Source organism: Haemaphysalis longicornis, unplaced genomic scaffold (assembly GCF_048455015.1).
Source record: "Haemaphysalis longicornis isolate Haplotype H1 unplaced genomic scaffold, Haemaphysalis longicornis Haplotype H1 scaffold_23, whole genome shotgun sequence".
In the NCBI taxonomy this organism is placed as follows: Eukaryota; Metazoa; Arthropoda; class Arachnida; order Ixodida; family Ixodidae; genus Haemaphysalis; species Haemaphysalis longicornis.
In genome coordinates, this window is record NW_027526306.1 from 5,574,503 (window position 1) to 5,582,072 (window position 7,570).

Genomic DNA, 7,570 nt, shown 5'->3' on the forward strand with positions numbered 1-7,570 from the left:
CGACCCCGATCATTACGATGTTAAACAGCGTCGGCGAGATCACGGCGTCCTGTGGCGTCCCCGTGCTCCCCAGGCTCTTCTTTGGCAGCTCCATGTCACCGGCAACGATCCTCGCGGTGCGGCCCGAGAGGAAGTCGCGAATGTACGCGAACGACCTCTCCCCCATGTTGAGGCGCGAGACCTGGTCCAGGATGGCTGACTGTCGGACGTTGTCAAACGCCCCTTTCAGGTCTAGGCCGAGCACCGCCCGGTTGTCCATGGAGCTGGCCGGCCGGTCGATGACTTCGTTCTTTAGCAGCAACATTGCGTCCTGGGTGCTTAACTTGGCCCTGAAGCCCAGCATGGTGTCCGGGTACAGGCCTTCCTCTTCGAGGTACGTCTGCCACCTGTTGAGCAGGACGTGCTCCAGCACCTTCCCCACGCAGGACGTCAGGGATATCGGCCGCAGGTTGTCTATGCTCGGTTCCTTTCCCGGCTTCGGGATCAGGACCATCTTTGCCTCCTTCCAGCTGGCCGGGAGCTTGCCGGTTCGCCAGCACTGGTTGTAGTACCCCGTCAGCGATTTTATCGCCGCATCGCTCAGGTTGCGTAGCGCTTTGTTGGTAACCCCGTCCGGCCCTGGGGCGGACTTGCTGTTTATCGTTTGGATGACTGCCCGCACCTCCCATTCCTCGATGTCGGCGTCGAGCTTGGCATTGGCCTCGCCCGCGTAACTCGGGAGGGGGGTCGGCGGGGTGGACGGGAGGTACTGGTCGTTTATGCGCCGGCGGACCTCGGCCTCGCCGAGCTCCCTTTTCGCTTTGTGCAGCGTCCGTGCGAGGGTGTGATGTTGGGCCCCTTTAGTTTTGCCTTCGTCAAGGAGGTGCCGGAGCAGATGCCAGGTCCTGCTCTTATGGATCTGGCCGTCCGCTTCCTGACAGACCGCCTGCCACTGCTGTCGGCAGAGCACCACGCTGTGCTTCTCGATTTCGATGTTTAACAGTGCTATTCTTTTGCGGAGCCTTCTGTTGTGGCGTTGCCTCCGCCATCGAGCCTTCAGCGAGTTCCTCGCCTCCAGCAAGTGCGCGAGGCGGCAGTCCAGCTGCGGGGTCTCTTCGTCGACCTCGATTTCCTTGGTAGCTGTTTTCGCGGCCGCGTTCAAGGCTCGCGTCCACTTCTCGATGTCTCCATCCTCCTCTTCCTGGGCCTGTCCGATGATCAGGGCGTCCAGCTCCGTTCTGTATTTATTCCAGTCTGTGATGGCCTGCTTGCGGGTGACCGGGGGTCGGCCGTGCAGCGGCACCGCAATTTCCAGGACGCAGTGGTCGCTGCCCAGCGTCTCGCCCGTGTTCCGCCAGCTTACTCCCGCGGTGGCTTTGCTGCAGAAAACGAGGTCCGGATTCGTATCGCGCTGCACCGACGTGCCGTGTCGCGTGTAGATAGATGTTCGTGTCGTTGAGCAGGTGGAGTTCCGCCTCGAGAGCCTCGTCGTGCAGATTTCGCCCCTTGGCCGTGGTCTTCTGGTACCCCCACGCCGTGTGCGGCGCGTTAAAGTCTCCGCACACGAGCGCGGTGTTGTCCCTGGCAAGCTGCTTCGTTCTTTGCATGAGTGATCTGAACTTTTGTTGGGATTGCTTGGGGTTACTGCAGATGTTGATTAAATACGTGCTTTCTTTCTTCTTTAGGCCCGTCACGACTTCGATTGCCAAGTGTTCAATGGTACTGTTCTGCAGTAAGCCGTGTTCTATGTACGTGATTCCTTTCCTCACCAGGGTACACACTCCCTGCCCCGCGCCTTTCCCGGCCTTTCTTGCGCTGGGCGGGCTGGCATAGGAGCGGTACCCCGGCAAGCCTGGGGAGGGGTCTTCCATGTGCGTTTCCTGTATTAATATGACGTCTGGTCTCTTGCCGACACTCTTGATGTATTGTTGTAATGTTGCCTTTTTTCCTCGCAGGCCATTCGCGTTCCACTGCCAAACCACAAGCTCGCGCGCTAGCGTTGTTCCGGCCATGTTGGGCGAGTGACGTTGGCCACCTGCTGTTGCTGCGGCGGCTGTGGTTGTGGCTGTAGTGGTTGCTGTGGCGACTGCGGCGGCTGCTGTTGTTGTTGGTGGTGGGTGATGTCAGGGATTCTCGCTAGTAGTTGTTGTAACAGGCTTTCCACATTCGCTATGCGGGTACTCATGTCCGCTGTCACGGCTTCTACTTTAGCTATGCGGGTTCTCATGTCCGCTGTCGCGGCTTCCACCTTTGCCAGCCTCTGGTTGATGGCTTCCAGCTCTTTTTCCTCGTGGTCGACGCGCTCCTCCACCCGCTGTTGGCGGCATTCGAGCGCTTCTAGCATAATAACCCGCCTCTTGGTTCTGGGGCTGAAGTCTTCCATTTCCTCCTCTTCCTCCTCTTCTTCTTCTTCTGTAGTTGTAAAATCGTTTCTCCTCTTCGTAGCTGCCATTACTTCTTCTTCCTCTCTTTCTTCTTCCTTCTCCTCTGTGGACCCCGCCGTCTGCAGGCCAGCCGCGTACTCCGGCTCCGACTCTTCCTGCAGCTGCATTCGTTCTTCTCGCGCGTGCGCTCGCCTGGGCGCCTGTCTTCGCGCGACCTGCGGTGGTTGAGTTCGCAACTGCAGCGATGGCTGTTGTTTCAGCTGACATTGTTGCCGTTGTTGTAGCTGATTGAGGATCATGTCCATTTTGGCACTGAGTTCCTGTATTTGCCTGTCTTTTTGCGCTAGCTGCGCCTTGAGACGTGCAACCTCGTTCGTCTCCGCCATTGGTTGATGTTGTTGTTGCAGTTGCCTTTGCTGTGGCCTCGGCTGCGGCGGTGGTACCGCCGCCGCCTCTCCTGCCACTGTCCTGGCCCACGTGATTCCCTCTTGCAGCTGTCCGCCACCGCCGCTGCTGCTCCCTCCGCGGTTTCCCGCGTTGCCGGTTGACCTTTGCGCCGCCAGAGCGCTGCCATCTGTTGCGTTTGTCGTTGCCGTTGCGGCTGCCTTGACCTTTCGAGCGGGCTTCGCTCCAGCTGGCCCAGCCGCCGCCTCTCTGCCGTTATTGACGTCAGCCGCATTCCTTCGTGGAATCGACTGCCTTGGCTGCTGCATTTTCGCGCCTTTTTCGGGTGCGTGCTGCTGCTGCTGCTGCTGCTGCTGCTGCTGCAGCTGCGGGAAGTCAGCTAGGCCTAACTTCGGCGCGTGTTGCTGCCGCTGCTGCCTTTGTACCTCCTCCGCACGCCGACGCTCCCACCTTCGTTGCTTCACCAAATGGGGGTCTTATATCGGTTCTTGCAACCCGCCTCCCCGGTGGGGTGAGCCCCGCCGCTATAGCTTGCAGCGGGGGTTGCACTCCCGCTCGTGCGCGGGGCCCGGGTTGGACGCTCCGCAGGCAAAGCATATCTTAGTGTTTGGGTAAGGGCACACGTCCGCGCGGTGCCCCAACCTGCCGCAGCACCGGCACACTTCGTAGTGCTGCCTGTATAGACTGCATTTGGTGATTGCCACTTCGAACTTTATTGTATTTGGTACCTTGGTGCCCTCGAAGGCTACGATCACCGTGGTGGTATTGCCTATTCTGTGCGCTTCGAGTGCCGTTGGATTCTCCTCGCTGACTATAATTTCCTGCAGGTCCTGCTCCGTATACACGGTCGGAATGCCCCTGATGACTCCTTTCACGGTGCCCTCGGGTGCCGGTGCGTACGCGAATACTTCGTGCATCCTGCCCGCTATCCTGAGCGAGCTGATGCTCGAGTACTTCTGAGCTCTCTGCTCGTTCGGGGTGCTAATGACTATAATATTCTGCGAGTCGTTGGTGCAGATCGCGTCCTCCCTAGACTCTTGCAACGTGGTACCCACCATCTCGAAGATGGCCTCCATGAGTAGCGGTGCCGCCGTGCGAGCTACGTTAAGCCCGCCACGTGGCCGGAGTATTACCCTAAAATCACCCTTCGGTAGCTCGCGCGGCATGCGCGCTGTCTTCGTTAGCCTGGCCTTTGCCTGATTCTTAACGGGGGCTGCGGCGGGAGCGGGAGCGGACGCGACCGCGGCCGCGGAAGCGGCAGAAGAAGAAGTGGGGACCGACTTACCGCCGGCCGCTTCCTCCCCGGTCGTCCGCCGCCGCATCCTTCGCCTCGCTTCCTGCCATCTGCCTTCTCCGCCCTCCTTCGGTGTTGGATCCTCGCCGGCAACTGTGACCGACATCCTCCCTTGCGTGTAGTTGACTTGCATCGTTGGCGCTTGCCGGTGGTTGCCGTCCCTCTCGAACTCGGGAACCTGGGTGGTTGTAGTAGCAGTGGTGGTGATGGTAGTAATAGTAGCATTGGTGTCCTCGATGTCGGTGTCCATGGAGGTGGACATCTCTCCTTCCAGGATGGTCTCCGTCTTCGCCGCAGCGGCCGACAGAGAGGCGCCAGAAAGAAGATCGGTTTGCGCCAGTGGAAGGGGTGCGCTAGCGGCCACAGCCGCATCCCACGCACTGTCCAGCATGGGGCACGTGCCGTCGGGCGCGAGGCTCGTGCCGTCGAGCATGGGGCCACCTCAGCACTCTGCTCACGTGCTGCAAGCAGCCGGCGAAGCTCCTAGGCCTAACATCGTCACCGACAAGACGACATTCGTCTGCTACTGACGTCACTCGCACCGCGTTGCTAGGGGCAATTACCTGCGCACATAAAACGTGGACCGTAAGTAAGGGTTTACTGACAAAGAAGGTGGAAAATAATTAAACTGGGGATACTTTTTCCCATTTGGCATTTCACCAGCTTACAAGTCAGTCCGGGGGAAGGGGAGAGGGGGAATGAAAGGGCATATGTGAGAACAAATGGGGACAGAGAAAGAGGGAGAGAAAGAAAAAGGTAAGGAGTGCGTATGGCTGGCCGGCAGGCGTTGGGCTACAGCCGTTGGATGAGGTTGGTCTCCTCGAGGAAGGCCAGGACAATTCGGAATGCTTCCAGTCGGATGGAGTTCGGGCCCGTAGGGAAAAGCAGGTCCATCAGACTACGGCTGGGCAGCCCAAGACGCTGGAGTGCGGCCCGAAGCTCTGCTCGCGGGTCATCGTGCTGGCGGAAGGAGCAGAGCAGGTGCTCCAGGGTCTGCAGCTCTGGGCAGTCAGCACATGTGGGCGACGACCGGCGGCCTTGTCGGTGCAAGCGGGCTTCCACGTTGCAGCAATCGAGCTGCATGTGGAGGAGTATGGGGTGGGTATCCCTGATGATGCGTGCAGGCAGGACCTGTGGAACTTGGCCGCTGATGACTGTGGGGTCCATATCCCGCGCCAGGATGGGTTGTGCGGCGTCGAAGGGCCTCAGATCGCGGGGGCAGCACGTCTGGCCAGGGCGTCAGCCATCTCACTGCCGGTGATTCCGACATGAGATGGCAGCCAGTGAAGCCGCAGGTCCGAACCACGGGAATCCACCAGGTGAAGCTCCACCGCCAGCGACCGCTCCGCGTAGCCGCTGGGAGCTCGATCGCTGGTCCGCCGCTCGCAGTCGCAAGAGAGCGGGCATGGAATCGGTAAAGATGATGGCCCCTGAATCCGGTAGCGCTTCTCCAGGAGTAGGTCTGCAGCAAGGTGCAGCCCGGCCAGCTCTTGCATGTGTGGAGGAGGCGGGCAAGGACAGGCAGCACACACGACTGGTGCCAAGCTCCATTGTCGTGCAGGCGGCTCCAGCTCTGCCCATAGACGGTTGCACGGAGCCGTCTGTGTAGTGCTGCAGGAGGCCGGCCGCCTCGTCCTGCAGCAGGGCAGAAGCCTCCTGGTGGATAGTCTGGGTTGGTGTTGACCGCTTGCTGCGAATCGCCGGGAGCGTGATGCTGATGCGAAGAGCTCGTCCGGTGCTGCCAGGTGGTGGTGTCTCGAGGGGGGACGCTGCGGCAGCTCAATGTGACCCTCGTAGATGAACGCCAGCATGCCCATCTGCGAGTAGGAGCGGCTGCGATAGCGCTGCAGTCGGGCTGCCTCGTCTGGTGTGCTATGGAGCCAGTGGATGTGGAGCAGCCCCGTCTGCAGGGCCCGCATCCGGATGGTCCAGGTGCCGGACTCTGTGTGGGTAGCCGCAGCCGGGGACGTGCTCGGTAGGCCCAGGCAGAGGAGTATATGGCCCGGCGAGTATATGGCTCCTCCACCGCAGTGGCTGCAGGTGTACCAGAGGCAGAGCATACAAGACGGCCGAGAACGCCATTCCATAAAATACTCGCACGGCCACGGAGTGCGAGCAGCCATGGCCTCGGGCCAGCAGCCTCCGCACGCCTCGATGGACTCCCAGCGGGCGCTGCTGGAGTGCCCTCACCGCTGGTATCCAGGTCAGCCGGCACCACGGGAGCGGCTGACCGCTCAGGGTGAGGGGGTGTGTTGTCCTGCGTGCCTGGTAGCCACATCATGGCCTTTGTCCTGACCTCGGACAGCTGCGGGCCACGACTTCTCAGGAAGTCTGCGACCACCCCCAGCGTTCTGGACGCACGCCTCCGCCTTGGACAGCTATCTTGTTGGCCTGTGCGTCCCGATTGCGACGTCGTCCGCGTAGACCACAATTCCCACTGGATACCGGAGCCAAGCGGGAATGCAGTCTGGCAGGGGAGCGGGCACCAAATTAAACAGAAACGGGCTCAGCACGCTCCGCTGGGGCACCCCAGAGCGGGTGTCTCGTGGGCCACTGGTCGCCCGGTCGACCTTTACCAGAAGAGTCCGGCCAGCCAGAAACGTGTGTACATAGCTTCTGAGGTTCCCCACAACACCTGTGCCGTCCAAGGATTTCAGGATGGTGGTGCGGGTCGAACGCCGAGCTGATGTCAAGGAAGATGAGGTAGGCCATCTCCTTGTCGTGGTGCGATGGCTCCGCATAAAGACGACGTCCCCCAGTGAGTGAGCAGTGCAGCGGTGCCGCCTGAAGCCACTGTGCTGCTCCGGGAAGACGGCACGATGGTCAGCTATTTACTGAAGGCGGGCCAGGACTGGGCTTCCCCTGAGCTTGGCAGCCGCCGATGTTAGAGACACGGGCCTGGAGGATTTTGGCTTCATGCATTCTTGCACACTTTCAGGATGTTTGATACCAGCCCCACCAGCCAGGATGCCGGAAGGACACCCGCCCTCCATGCTCGGTTGAAGAGGCGCAGGAGTGGCCTCCGCTGGGTGACGTCCAGGTTTCGCAGCATCTGGTACGTCATCCCGTCGAGGCCGGGGGCGCTCCAACGCTTGGGGCAGCGGTCCAGGGCGGCGTGGAGTTCCCGTGGCGTGATGTCCGCTGTGCAAAGGGCCACGAACCGTTCGTCATGTGGGGGTGCCGGCGTTACGTTTGGGAGGGCTTCAGCGCTGCTGCAGGCGGGCCCCGGGCACATTGATCGGCGAGCAGCTCCACCAGGCCTCCCTCAGAGATGTCCAGGGATACGGCGGATGTTAGCAGTGATCTTCGGCTGGTGGTGGCAGGTTGAAGAAGGGCCTGGAAGACTCGCCAGGCCTTGGCTGGGCCTCGGCGAGAGTCCAAGGAGGTGCAGAGGGACTCCCAGCTCTCCCTCCGATGGTGCTGGCTTTCCTCCTGCACTTTGCGTCCGCCCGGCGGTATGCCGTCCAGTCCTCCAGACACCTGCTTGGGATGTCCCGCCGCAGCAGTT